This window comes from Montipora foliosa, chromosome 8 (assembly GCF_036669935.1).
Source record: "Montipora foliosa isolate CH-2021 chromosome 8, ASM3666993v2, whole genome shotgun sequence".
In the NCBI taxonomy this organism is placed as follows: Eukaryota; Metazoa; Cnidaria; class Anthozoa; order Scleractinia; family Acroporidae; genus Montipora; species Montipora foliosa.
In genome coordinates this window covers 46,749,396-46,764,395 of record NC_090876.1, presented here as the reverse complement: position 1 = coordinate 46,764,395, position 15,000 = coordinate 46,749,396, and the positions used below count along the sequence as shown (strand labels likewise).

The 15,000-nt window shown below is 42.1% G+C and overlaps 1 protein-coding gene across 6 annotated transcripts in view; it reads left to right on the top strand.

The window, feature by feature from the left end:
- Positions 1–15,000, top strand: part of LOC137967650 (NLR family CARD domain-containing protein 3-like) — a 308,047-nt gene that overhangs the window by 61,232 nt on the left and 231,815 nt on the right. For 5 of the 6 annotated variants that reach the window (XR_011116550.1, XR_011116551.1, XM_068814169.1 and 2 more), the window contains exon 1: positions 13,946–14,135. The exons of the other annotated variant lie outside the window; for it this stretch is intronic. The gene's annotated coding sequence lies outside the window, so the exon portion shown is untranslated. Of the gene's footprint in view, positions 1–13,945; positions 14,136–15,000 lie in introns of those variants that run through there. 6 annotated transcript variants of the gene reach the window in all.

Sequence of the window (15,000 nt, the reverse complement as noted above, 5' to 3'; positions counted from 1 at the left end):
CAAATCTTTGCCATCATACATTAAAGACAGTACACACGCACTACAAATTTTCCGCGATTTCAATTTCTCCGGCCAAGACAAACTTATTTTCACCATGGACATTACATCTCTATACACAGTCATTCCTAATAGCGAAGGTCTTCAAGCACTTAAACACTTTTTCGATCAACGCACTGTCAAAGAACCTAGCTCGGAAACGCTCCGCCTTGCCGAACTAGTTTTAACGCTTAATTGTTTTTCATTCGCCGGCAACTATTACAAACAAATTAATGGTGTAGCGATGGGCACAAGAATGGGACCTAGCTATGCCAATCTTTTTGTAGGATATGTTGAACACCAATTTTTTAGTCAGTACAACGGCCCCAAACCTGAACTCTACGGCTGTTACATCGACGACTGCATCGGCGCTATTTCATCCAGTAGAGAAGAACTCGATCAATTTATAACCTCCGTCAACTCTTTTCATCCGGCTCTTAAATATACCTGGGAAATTTCGGAAACTTCATTGACTTTTCTAGATATCAACGTTTCTATTAGAGGCAACGTGCTATGTACTAGTGTGCACTACAAACCTACTGATTCACACAGTTATTTGTTGTATTCATCGTCACATCCATCACATGTCAAGAACTCCATCCCTTATTCTCAATTTCTTAGACTTCGACGTCTATGTAGTGATGACTCCGATTTTTCCAGCAAATCAGAGGAGATGTGCCAGTTCTTCGAAAAACGTGGCTATCCTGTCTCTGTCGTCAAAGCGGGCCATCATCGCGCCCAACAATTTGATCGACAGTCATCACTACAAACGTCACAAAAAGATAAGAATGACAGAATTCCATTCACCCTCACTTTCCATCCTCATAATCACGCAGTCAAAAGCATCATTCTTAGTAATTTTAAATTACTCCAAAATGATCCCGAGACTGGTAGAATCTTTTCGCAACCTCCACTTATTTCATTCAAACGCGACAAAAGCGTAGGCAACTTTTTAGTTAGAAGCGCGCTCAAAACTAACGAGCAACCCGGCACTTTCAAATGCGCGCGCTCACGATGCAAAACTTGTCTTTTCATTGTTAACACTAGCAAGATATCGGGACCTAAGCGATCTGTTAAGATCACCGATCGTTTCACATGTACCTCCGCAAATGTCATTTATTGCATAACCTGCACGTTATGCAATAAATTATACATTGGTGAGACAGGTAGACGACTAGGTGACCGATTCCGCGAACACCTTCGCGATGTTGAGAAGAATGACAAGGATGCATCCAAGCCAGTCGCTCGCCATTTTAATCTGCCTAACCACTCCAAAAAACACATGGCTATCTGCGGCCTTTCCCTACATCTAGGCACGACGGAAAGCCGCAAGAATCTGGAACAAAAATTCATCTTTCAAATCGGCACCCTTAATCCTCACGGTATTAACGAACGCTTTTCATTTAACTAATATATTCCTATTTTTCACGTTGCCATGTTACCACCAATAGCGTAGCTCCTACTCTACTATAAAAACTACACGTAACCCATAATCCCTCGATTCGCTCTGACGAAGGGCTAACGCTCGAAACGTCAGCCTGTAGAATCTCTGTACGGTGGTCAATTTACATTATCAACTCCGTTGATAAAACCAAATTTTTGCATGGGAACAACAGGTGAACATAACCATCGCATCGTGGGCTCAATCTAAAAATAAGTTTCAAGTGATTGCCTTAGGGCCCAGGGATTCGCTCTCTTTCCTCATATTCTCTAGCTGCAACGTATTGCTTTGTGACATTCCCTTCTCCGATGACCTCGTCCTTTCGTAAACTCCGTATTGAATTGTTTTGATATGGGCGTATGATGTACCACAGGAGCCCCTCAAATGGAACCTCTGATCTACACTTATTCCTTGAGTCAAGCCTTTCCCGAGTATATTTGTTTTGAGAACGCCGGGCTTTTATCCGCGAAAAGTGTGACATTTCCACGGCGAAACGCGGAAAAAAATTCCAGCGGGATGCATTTTTTGGGGGGTTATATGACGTAAAACAACAGCACTATCATAGCTTTGTTTTGATTGGGCTTTCAACCTGGAAACCCCACGAGAGGTATTCTATTAATAACTCCACTCGACAAAGGGTTGAATCCGAGGCCCAGTATGAAAGATAGAGATCCATTTATGGGCCCCCTGTGTACCCTCCTTATCTAAAGAAAGAAAGAAAGAAAGAAAGAAAGTTTCGCTTTTCGCACTTAACACCTTCTAAACAATTTTGTGTTTTTCTAAAGTGCTTTTTTCCGTGAAATAAGACCTTTTCACATAATTTGTGTGCATCATTCAGCAAGAAAACAGCATTTTAAAGCTTTTCTTGAAGTATGCAAAAGGAATAGCAATTTTAGATCTGAGAATGGTGTATTTTCCCAAAATATTGAACAGAGTGTTTTGGCTAAAAATTGAAGTTACACTAGAAAGGACCTTCTTAACAATGTCCAAAACACTACTGAGTAACCCACTGCAGAGCACATTTACGCCCTTTCTGAGATAAAATAGCAATGCTAGATGGCATGCTTTTTATTGCAGCTCTTCAATAAGTCACTTTAAATACTAAATTCTTGCAGAGTTGTTGAAAAACATCATTCACTTTTTTCTAAATCAAATAAAATTAACTGCAACGTATTGAAATATGGTAGCTGCAAAGAAATTACCCACTACTCCACTAAAATTACCTGAAAAGGACACATGCCGCAGAAATTCTGCAGCCCATGTCAAGCACACATGCCTCACAAATTCTGCGGCCCCTGTCAAGCACACATGCTGCAGAAATTCTGCGGCCCCTGTCAAGCACACAAGCCGCAGAAATTATGCGGCCCCTGTAAAGCACACATGCCGCAGAAATTATGCGGTCCCTGGCAGAGGGGGCTGAATAGGTTCGCAGATCGGCGGATTTGGCTAAAACAAACAACTTTGAGGACACATTTTGCGGATTGGCGGATCATGGATTTCTTCAATATTTCAGCGAAGATTATGGATTTTGTTCGTTTTGAAGTGCGGATCGCGAAAATTAACTTGGCGGTCTGTTTCAATTCTCTCTGCCTGACCTTAGAACTAGACTAGATCAACAAATTTTTGACCTTCAATGTAATCTCTAGGACCCCAGGATTTCGGTTTAGACCCTCACCACGTATAACATCCGCACGGTCAACATGGAGGGTCAGGTCATTGAGACAAAGACCATCGATTGCATCGCAATTTTTTTTTTACCGAGAAGGTGCCAAAGGCGATGACTTCCTTCATGATTAAAAAAAGTTTCGGTGGTGCGTCGATTCCAGCAATTGGAAAGGCGTAGTGAAAGTATGCGAGCATGTGATGTTAGTTCGGATTGTTATGTTTTATCAGAAACCCATAAGGGCTGAAACGTGTAACGGCCCCTTGTGTGCTGGGAAACAAGCTTCTGAATATTCGATTTGCTCAGTACCATATTTGCAACAACAAGAGCGAGGGGTTTCCTAATATGGTACTTAGCACTGAAACATTCAACCAATCAGTTCGCACTGAATATTCGGAAGCTGTGAACGCGCGTTACACGTTTCAACCCTTATGGGTTTGTGGTTTTATACTACGAGATTTCTGTTGTCTTTGGATTAATTTTCTTTACTAATTACAAAACAGTGGTCATGGTGGGGATGAAACCTTTGATTTCGCTACACTCTTTTAAACATGGTAACTCGACATTTCAAGGACCTGAGCGCCAAGTGCGGATAAACATGCTGAAGGCTAATTTCATGACAGGTATTTCTTTAACGTCAGTTAAGTTACTGAAAGTTCTTAGGTGGTCACTTCTCTAACAGTACTGTGGATTCTGATTTTTGTAAACATATCTGCGGATTGACGGATTGGTGGATTTTGCGTAAAATTAGCATGGATCAACGGATTTGCTACCCCCTATTCACCCCCCTCCTGGCAAGTACGCATGCCGCAGAAATTCTGCGGCCCCTGTCAAGCACACATACCGCTGAAATGAAACACAGAAACGCAGCTTTTTCTTCTGAGTCATTTAATTAAGCAACAGTTCCAGGAGAACTTTTTCCGTGGAGCAGACTGATGCCTTATCGCTTTGTAAATCTTGTCGCTGTTTAGGTTTGGAACGCACGTCTCTGGCGCTTCGTCAGTACAGCGATCGCTCTGGATTAATAACACAAGTCCTTTTGTTGAGTGAATTGATGGAAGTGAAGCCAAACAGTGAACCAACCGTTTTATGACAGGAAGTTACTTTGAAGTTCGGAACAATTCATGACTCAGATTTGCCGTTCGATCATCTGTTGTCAGAAAATCCTCCTATCAGTCTCCTCATGGCGTGTTTGGCCTTCGTTCGTTACACGACAAATGGTTGAGTTAAAGGGCTATTTACATAGGAAGGGAGGGGGGGGGGGGGGCAGGGGGATCCAAGAGGGGGGAAGCATCATAGTGGCATTTTTTTTATTCAGGACATAAAAGTTGTTTTCTAGCATCGTTTAAGCCACTTCCACTCGGAAAATCCTAGCACTAGAGAATAGAAAATCAACATGGCGGCGCCTTGGCGTTCAGCAACGTCGTTTTACCGATAATAAACCATACCTCAACCGGGAATTTCTCCATGACTTTGCGGAAAGTTGTTTCGCGTCCTACGATCTTTCTGGTGCAAGAATATTCCTCCCTGCATACAAACAGCCCTGTCATCAAGGTCATAAGTTATTTTTCCAGATAATTCTTGCAAGAGGCCACTCCTCTGCCAAAGTGTCGTTTCATCCTTACACAGAAAAGCCCTCTGGTGAACAGTGTACCGGATACGTTGCCGCTTACATGAGCTTAGCTGATCAGGTAATGAGGTTTCTGCTCACATTCTTTTGGGATGTCTTTCAAAGAGAAAGTGACTACAGCAACGAGAACGTTTCGGAAAAAATAGGAGTAGGTTTGGCGCATTGGTTAGCGTGCAAGCAGGCTCTTCCGTTGAAAATGGGGCGCGGTCGAAATATAGGGGCTTCGATACTAGTTTCTAGGACTGGTCTGTCCCGAAATGGATTTAGGGACTAGCTCGACGCCATAGTTAGGTTGCGTTAATTGGTTCTCTACTCTACGTAAGGAGGCATTCCCTCGTATTCTCCAGTTTTTCTTGTGCATCAAAAACCAACATTTGATAATTACTCTGAACGCTCCGCGTGTGTAGAGCATATTACATGAAGGAAGTGGCGTACACTACACCTTCATCAACGTCTGGTCGTAGTGACTTGGAATAATTACTTTATGACACCATAAGCGCGCAAGAAATTGTCCTTCGTAGCCATCGCTCATCGTGGTCTTCATACTGAAAGCTCCCGTTTTTCTGAAGGAAGTCGACAGACCTAAAAGTACGAACTAGAGCCTCAAATTCGTAGGTTGCTTGAACTGTGCCTATGATCACAGGGGTATTTTTTGTGTTACTAGTCCCCCGTTTGTTCTCTAGGGACTGAAGATTCCTGGACGTGTACATCGACTGCGTGGTGTGGAGTTAAGACCCTTCCGTGTTGATATGACCGCCAAAATCGATCCAGCATTGTAAGTTTTGGAGTAATTTACTGTTATAACAAATCAAGGGGCTCGAAATTTGACGATGACGACGGAGATTAAGGTGCAACTAGAGCCCATGACCGGGCGAGTCTGTTCAAGTTTTCCACTCCATTTTCTAGCTAAAGTGGAAAATTGACACTCATGCCAACTTTGTGCGTGTTATTTATTTTATTCTGTGGATTTGAGTTATTTGTTTCCCAGAAAGAGCAGTCTTTCTTCAGACATTATTTAGGAACACAAAAAAAGCAAAGTGACACACGGTAACACCAGCCCGGTGTGGCCAACACATCACCCATGCGCACAACCATTTCACCCGGTCAATTAACAGCCATGGACAGCTGTTTAAGAGACCATGAATGGATTGATCCTCAACCTCTCGCACCAAAGTCAAGTTCTTCTTATGATACCTTGCTAACAATTTAAGCGTACCGGCATTTTTAGTCTCGTATTTATAGCTTGAATTACCATCTTTGACTTATTGTGAGCTAATAGCCCTTTTGCAACTAACGATCACATGGTACAAAATCCGCCATGCTGGAGGACAAGCTCATTATTATTCCCCCAGTGGGACATTAAAACAAAGAGACCTGAACCAGTCAAGCTTGACTTGCCTTTCGCCGAAAGTTACCTAGAAGCGTTTTCAACTTCAGCTTTTTTGTGTGATATCTTTTATGGGAATTTTAATTTTTCTGGGGAAATTGAGGCAAATGGTGGAAAAATGAAAACGCCACCGAGGAACTTGAAGCGAAAGAAAGTTACGAATGGTTAATCACGAATTGCTCAGGGTCGATTAATCCGTCTATTCCAGGTGACTTGTCGTTTTCCATCGACATAACAGCTTTTCGAAGCTCTTCTTCAGCTCTCCCTCACTCAAATCGCGCGCATCATCAGGCAATTTTGAAATTGCATCGTGTAGAAACCCGTCTTGTGCTTCTTGACCACACACTTCAGCGGAGTAAAGCTTTTATAAAACGCACAAGACTCTGACAGTGAACCTTTTGTATCAGACACACCAACCAAGCTCTCCTTTTTAAGAACGCGAATGGTTTGGTCTGCTCTACGGCAACGAACTCCAGAATTTAGGGAAAGATAAACGGTTTCTTCAACAAACCGCAATTCCACTGGGAACGTAATTTTGATTTCTCAGACTTTGAGGACCTCTGGGGAAACAGGCATCTAAAAATAACTTAACTAGAACTGACGTGTCCTAAGGTCTGACTGGGAGACTCCCTCTCTGTCTCTTTACTTTTCTCTTGGTCCTTTGGGCGGAAAAACGTTCACTATCCCACTCGGGCTTGATTTGCATCTCTAGATCTACAGACCAATGCATCTCCTGTAAACAAATAATATCAAACCTTTTCCGGTTAAAATATTGAAAAGCTAGTTTACGTCGATCAGGGAAGGCTGAACCCCGGCCATTAGTGCTTGCCAAAATGGTCATTAGGGAGAACCAGAGAAGGGCGATAAACAATTAACGAACGAGCCTTCTCAAACTCATTAATAATACATCAAGTGATAAACCAATTGCGTGACCGCATTTAGGTCACATGGATGCACCTTGATACCCCGGAAAAGAACAGCGTGTTTGGATACCCAAACACGTGTGTTTTGAAATCAATTAGAAAAAGCAATACACAACTTAAACAAAGCTTTATTACTTCTATTGTTTGCTATATATACATTTACGTTTACAGTGCAATTCAAAAACGTTCCTGAATTAAACATTCCTCGCGCACTGTTTACAATTTCTTAAGTTTCAGAAACCGAACTACCACTACCACTACCACTAGCTTCTGTTACACTGCTGGACGTACACGTTCCAAGTAGATTCGACATTTAGCACTTTGCTCTAAACTAGGTTTCTCGTAGGTTAACAAGGCATTTGACCCATGTCCGGTCCTTTCACGAATCACGAATCACGAATCAGACCGCCGTTCTTATTAGCAACTTCTTGGACGAATTTTGTGAGCCAATAGTTTAGGGAAAGACTATCCAGATCCTCCAACTTATCATAATCTTTGAACTCGCTTCCCGGGTCAAGTATACAGAATTTTTGCCACCAAAGGAGGGACGCGATCGTTAATAATTGCTCTCAAGTCATGCAGCCATTCCGCGCTTCCGTTTCCAGTTTCGTTCCCTTCCCATAATTCCTTCCAAAAGCTACTTGCTTCCCCGATATTATCAAACACCTTCTCCTCTACTTGTTCATCCCGTTTCCCAGGGTCCACATATTTTGGACGCTCGTTCTCTTTTTGTCAGCCAACACTCTTCTCATGCCATTTACATGTCCTTCCCATTTCAAATGTTGATGTATATTCACACCAAGGAGCTTTGTATAATCAATTCTTGCAAGGTCCCTGTCGGGAATTTGTAAGTTTAAGTCGTTGTCGCTAAGGTTATGCACTCGAGCCATTTCACTGGTTGAAAACAGCATTGCATTTTGCTGTATTGAGGGTAAGATTTGACTAACGAATCAAAAGTCAAGTTCAGTTCGACCATGCTGAACTGCAAACAAAGAGTTTGACCGTTATCAAATTAATCAATGCTAATTTGTGCTGGTCTGATTCTGTAGTATATTTCTACTTAGAACTCGGTAACTTGTTCTCAGCCTCGAGACTTTGGGCCAAAGTAAACACTAAGAAAAAATTACACACAACAAACTAGGGCTAATTAAAATGAAGAACAGAAATGTCTTCTTGATAAGCACACTAAAGCTTTGCACTTTTTCTCTCAAAAACGACGACCAATCATCAAATCTGCAATTTTCTCCCTTATCTTGCACCCCGTCCACGGCAGTTCAATAGACCATATTAGTATTCTCGGTATTGGACTGGAACTAGCTTGCATTGGAGGATAATGCGGGGAAATATATTAGAAAGTATTTGCATTTGCAAAGATTTCCCCGCATTAACCTCCATTGCAAGCTAGTTCCAGTCCAATACCGAGAATACGAATATGGTCTATTCTTGGAGTTCCTACACAATTTACATCTCCTGCCTCTTGTCACTATGATGTAAATAATGGGTTCTAATCGCGTTAAGTTCAACTTTAGGATGACGTTTTCGTAACCATCCGGCATAGTCTTTGCTCCATGCAAAGAACGCAATTTACATCTCCTGCCTCTTGTCACTATGATATAAATAATGGGTTCTAATCGCGTTAAGTTCAACTTTAGGATGACGTTTTCGTAACCATCCGGCATAGTCTTTGCTCCATGCAAAGATAATCGCAATGAACACGTCAAATCTCAGAAATGGTGATTATTTAGCGATGATTCAATTCTGCTTGAGTTGTAAAATAGGGAGCGTACAAGTGACGACGGCAACGAGGACGTCATACATTTGCATATTTAATGGGAAAAACTACTAGAGAGATAGGTTCACCGGTAAAGTAATTATCGAGAAAGAATCATTCACTGATGAAGTTCACGCTGTCGTCAAACCTCAAATGTGGTAATTTCATTCCATTGTTTTTTCAGAGGACATCAGGGAAAATGGACAAATACGCGTGCCACACGCTTCTTCTTTGCACTTGATAAACCAAAACGGGTCCCTATTGAGCACGCAACGCGCTTCAATAGTACGCATTTGCGCAACCTCGTTGCCAGGGTCTCCTTGTCGGTTGGAGCTGCTCACGTGGCTGTCCTCGACAAACATTTCCCCACTGGGGAAGGGTTGACAAACAGCTGGGCAAAAGCGTAATCGTTTGACAAGGCATTTTTTGAATAAACTATCTTTACTTTACAATGCAAGTTTCAAAAAGGTCAAAACAGCTGATGTTATATTCCCACGGGAGATTCGCACAAAAGAGGTCAAGCTAAAAACAAGAGCTTTTGTGATCGATAAAACCTTCGATGTCGAGCGGCGATTGAAGTTCGCAAAAAATAAGATCTCTTTAGTAGCTAAAGTTTCTTCTAAAAAACGTACACTATCTTTCAAAGTACATCAGACACTACGTTTGCGTGATAAAATGTCTTATTTTACCGGGGCTAAAAATATACCTTACTATTTCGGTTAAACGATAAAGCTCGGTGTGCAGTTGCAAAGACATAACAGCGACAATTTACACGAGCTGCGCTCGGTCCGTGCGCCATGACCTCGGGCCAAATATTTTCCCGTCCGGCCCTCCCATTCAGTCAATAAGTACATATTATTTTTTTCTGAAGCATCTTAGCGGGCCGGAATCCTAAATCCTTGAATCTGATTGGCTAATCGCGCGCTCGTAGCCGGTCCAGCTTTTGAAGATACGGACTACGGTCTGAAATCTGTTCCGTACTGAAAAAAAAAAATTGGATTTCACCTCTTAAAATGTAAGTTTTCGCTTACTAACCGTTGAAAAGAAAAGGAAAAACACCAGCAATGGAATGAAAGGCCTGGTTATTCTTCAAAAAGGCGAGTATTCACATGATTTTGCTGACAACACTTTGCTGGTTTGCTGTTTTCGAGTTGGTGGTTTTCTGAGCTCGGTTTTTCGGTTGACATCCGTTATTTTCTTTCAAGTTCTATTTTCTAATCTCGTTTTATGTTGCTTCATTTAAGAATATACGGATTCCTAGCTACCGGGTACCGCACATCTAATGTCACGAAACTCCCTCACGGTTTGTTGAAAGGTACGATCTCTACTCCGAGTCCTCATGTTCGGATAAGATCTCATGTATCGCAGTCTCCGGCAGAAAGCCAGGGATAACTTCATAACAGATATCCTTGAGCTGAATCAGATTACTTTCCACCCAGTCTCTATAAAAGGGTGACCTGTTGCTGGTAGAGATCAAATTATTACGGAAAAGCGGCTCTTTGAGAATATCTGTCCTAAAAACTGGTGGATTGCTGCGTGAATGATGGGGACCGTGTTGACACCAGGCGGTTAAAAGTTCCTTGTGAAAGGATGGAATATCATAGTCAATATCCCGCGTTTTGTAATCAAGTGCAAGAGTTAACTTGCCAAGGCTCATACCTGACACTCTCAAAAAGTAAGCAGTAAAGTGCTTCCAATGTGCTTCCTCTCCAATTAACATTCTACGTAGAGTATTAAGTCTAAGTGCCCGAATTTTAAAGTCGAGTCTCGCAATGTTAAATCCTCCTTCCTTAAAGAGGTAGAGCCAAAATGTCCCTGTTCACAAGCGGTTTTTTGCCAGACCAAAAAAAGCGGTAAATTCCCTGTTCAATTTGCGTGACTGCCCAAGATGGTATAGAAAGTGAAGTCGCACAATACCAAAGGGTTGAAGTTAGCAGACCATTGATGACTAGTGTCTTTCCTTTATAACTCAGATCCATGTGGCTCTAAGTATTCATGATATTAGTAATCTTCTTAACTTTACAGTCCCAATTTAATTTAGTGCGGTCAACATTACCCCAAAAACTGACCGAAGATCTTGTCTGGGATGTAGTCATTGAACCAATCGAAGTCATAAACCTGATCCGTGCTCCAAGCAAAAGCTCCGCACCACAGACCCTTACATTTGCTTAGATTTATCTTTGCACCCGAGGCACGCTCATAAGGGATGGTCTATAGTTTGGAATTTTTTTTCTTGCATTTCGCCATGTGGTTAGCACATTTACCTTTCACACGAGTGTACGTACAGAACGCATGCGTATTTGTGACATTTGTACACAATCCTGGGAGGTCCTGGGAGGGAGAGATTAATCGGCCCCTAAACCACACGCGACTAACCCCTTGACTACTCGCAGCTCCTCTGTTACAATATATAAAATAAGGGATGTTCTATAGTTTGGAATTTTTTTCTTGCATTTCGCCATGTGGTAAGCACATTTACCTATCACACGAGTGTACGTACAGAACGCACGAGTATTTGTGACATTTGTACAAAAAAAAAAAAAAAAAAAAAAACTCTGTTCGGGCCCCGTGCTACTTTCGATCCTGGGAGGGAGAGATTAATCGGCCCCTAAACCATACGCGACTAACCCCTTGAGTACTCGCAGCTCCTCTGTTACAATATATAAAATAAGGGATGGTCTATAGTTTGGAATTTTGTTCTTGCATTTTGCCATGTGGTAAGCACATTAACCTATCACACGATTGTAGGTACAGAACGCATGCGTATTTGTGACGTTTGTATCCAAAAAAAGAAATCGGAAAAAAAAAGAAAAAACTCTGTTCGGGGTCCCGGGGTAACCAGGGTAACGTGACTAACCCCTTGACTACTCGTTTTTTTGTATTTGAGGTGGTCTCTAAGGGTCATACAACGCAGAAAGATGACATAACACGTCTCACGGGAGGGACCACCCCGTAAACGGGGCTGTCTCGCCAAACTTGCCTTGGAATCGAACCCTGCCTCACGCAAAAACCATAGAGCCAATAACCGGTCCAGTTCAGTCCACAGAAAAAAAAAAAACGAAAAGTCCTAGGCTTAACGTGATCCCGAATCATATCCAAAAATCGAAGTCCAGAAGCCGGTCCGAATCCAAATCCACAGAGAAAAAGAACAAAAATCCAGTGCTCAACGTGAACCCGAAACTTGTCCAAAAGGCGAAGTCCAAAAGCCGGTCGAGATCCAAAACCACAGAGAAAAAAAACACAAAAGTCCTGTGCTCAACGTGAACCCGAATCGTATCCAAAATCAAAATCCAAAAGCCAGTCCAAGTCAAAAACCGCAACAACCGTTTAAAAGCACAAAAATTCAAACTGAGAAAAAAGGGCCCGAAGGTCATAAAAAGCATCATTGAGGAAAGGAAAAGGGCAATAAAGAGAGGAAAAAACAAAACTAAAAGGCCATTTTAAAAACACCATCACACAAACTACCATGCAATAACCCCATTAGCACCCCATTGCTTATGAAAAACCCGACGACGTCTAGCAGAACGAAGACGACGAAAGAAAACGGGAAGAAAGAAATGCAGCCGAGCCTTGATGGAGCAAATAAGGCCGACAGCACTAGGTCGGACGGAGCGAAAACAAAAGTCATTACATTGAGACCAGATGAAGAACTTACACACGTTAAGAATATAACAAAAAAACCTTAGGAACTGTACGAAGGTTAGCCTGCGAACACAGACGTATTTCCGGCGGTCGGAGAGAAACGACCGCCGGAAATACGTCTGTGTTCGCACGCTATACGAAGGTCAGCTTCAGAGAATCCAAAAAGTAGGTGACGGACGTCCAACGAAGGGGCATCGACGGAGAAGGTAGATAGAACGTTTTGAACCCAATCAACACCACTCCTCGCGAGAGGACAACGAAAGAACAAATGAACAGGCGTCTCCAAGGCAGCACCACAAAAACATGCGGCAGGAAAATCAAGGCCAAAGGAAAAGAGACGATCCGCAATGTACAGTACGCCATGGGCAATCTTCCGGTTTACATCAGAAACATGCCTATCCGAAGGTAAAAAGTACAAAGAGGCCCAGGTGGACTTCCAATCAATGGGGCCATAAATGGGAGAAAACTTAGACACACAATGGGGGTACATGGAGTTAAAGAAAGAAGCAGAACATAACAACTTTTGGTAGAAACAGAGTCGACAGCAACGGGGTCGACATGCTGGGACGAGCCCAGAACCACTGCCAATGAATGATAAGTGAGTGACGAGAACGCCAGGAATTGAGGTAGCGCGTGACAGCATCCAAACGACGCCTCCAACTGCATTTGTCCAAATTCCCGTTCCCAGGAACACACCAAGTACTTTGATCTTTTCAGACGTCCACTGAATAGTAAGAGGACAGTCCGAACGGTGGACCCAATCACCAAGCCAGAGACCCTCACATTTCTCCATGTTCAGCTTGGCACCCGTGCCCCGCTCAAATTTATCATAAACGCAAAAAGGAAGGAAAAATAGCGTCGTCCGAAGAGGCAGTAACAGAGGTATAGTCGGCGTACAATGAGAGGGCAAGAAGGCAGGAAGGAACATTAGGCAAGCGGAGACCAACAATATTAGGAAGCGCAAGAAAATTAACTGCAAGAGCCTCGATGGAAATAATGCAGAGGATAGGCGATAAGGATGGTATATACTTTGCAATTTTTTTCTTGCATTTCTTCATGTGGTAAGCACGATAGTACTTACAGATTTTGTTGAATTTTTAATATTTTAGAGATTATTTCTAACATTATCTGGCAACGCTAAATGGGAAGATTTTACCGTCCCGTTTTTTCAAAAAAGACAACATGTCTTGATTTTAAGGCTCAAAGAAATGCCTTATATCGTTGCCATGGTAACGTTATTTTGTAGGAAAATAACGGGAACTTAATACCCTCGCCAAATTTCGCCTTGCTATGATTAACCTAACTGTATCTAAGGACAAAATATGTTTATTTGTTTGAAAAAAGGAGAAACTATGTCGAGCCTCCTTAACGTTTTTCCAAAATGGCGGCTCGTCTGGACGCCATTTTGAAAATCGTAGAGGAGAAGGCCCTGGGGACGAGGCTGGCATGTTTGCGTGCATTGAAGCTTGAGGTTGTCGTCCATATTTTTCTTTGTGGTGTAATTTTGGATTCGTTTACCAATATTGTAGTTAAGCTTGCAATCATAGGGTAGCATTAGTATCTTCACCGGATCAACGTTGTGAAGACGTAGCCATTGTATCTGATAGCGCTTTTTCGTGGGGAAACTGAAAAGACAACGAAGGTAAGACTGTCTCCTTTCCACGATTCATCGATCCCCTCGTTAATCTGTTATTACAAAAGGGAAAAACAGATCGCATTGATTTGATTATATGTATTACAGACTGGAATGTTCAAAAGTAAGTAATTCTTACTCTATAAAGTAACTTCGATTCTATTTAAAGTCAGCTGCCTTTTATGTTCCCCATTCCTTGTCGAGGTACATGCATACTGTATGCCATGCCGGAAGTCAGACAATTGCTCTCTGCAAGGACCAGCTAGAAGAGGAAATGTTTACCTTTTTCATTTATCATGAGCCAAGAGTGCATGCATTTATGAAAGATAACAGACAACCAACTGTAAATAACAAACTTTGATTGCAATTATTACAAAAACACTGTGTGACAATTCCAAAACGAGATTAGACACCATACTGTTGGTTTTCAAATTAGGAGTAACTGCAGAATACCCCGCCACATCGAGTATCTTAAAAATTAAAATCCGAATGCACCCAAGATTTCCATAGCTCTATGTGCACAACATTTGTATATGTAATAGTACTCAGTGCTGTCCAGTTTGAAAATAAATGGACAAAGAAATACCGAGGAGCAACTGATGATCGTAATTTGATTATGCAACATTATGGGACAGGCGTTTTTGACTCTATTATAATATTTTCCCCAATTTCCTGCTGTTAACGGAGTTACGTTCCCACAAGTGTGTTTCTGGGAGCATACAACAATCAGGTAGATTGAAAAATGCTGCTGGAATAAAGATTTGGAGTCCAAATTTCCTGGAACATAGATGATATACAATGACATAAATTGGCATGACACACTCCACTGGAAACAGCCGATTTGCACATTCTGATCCATTTCATCATCTCTGAG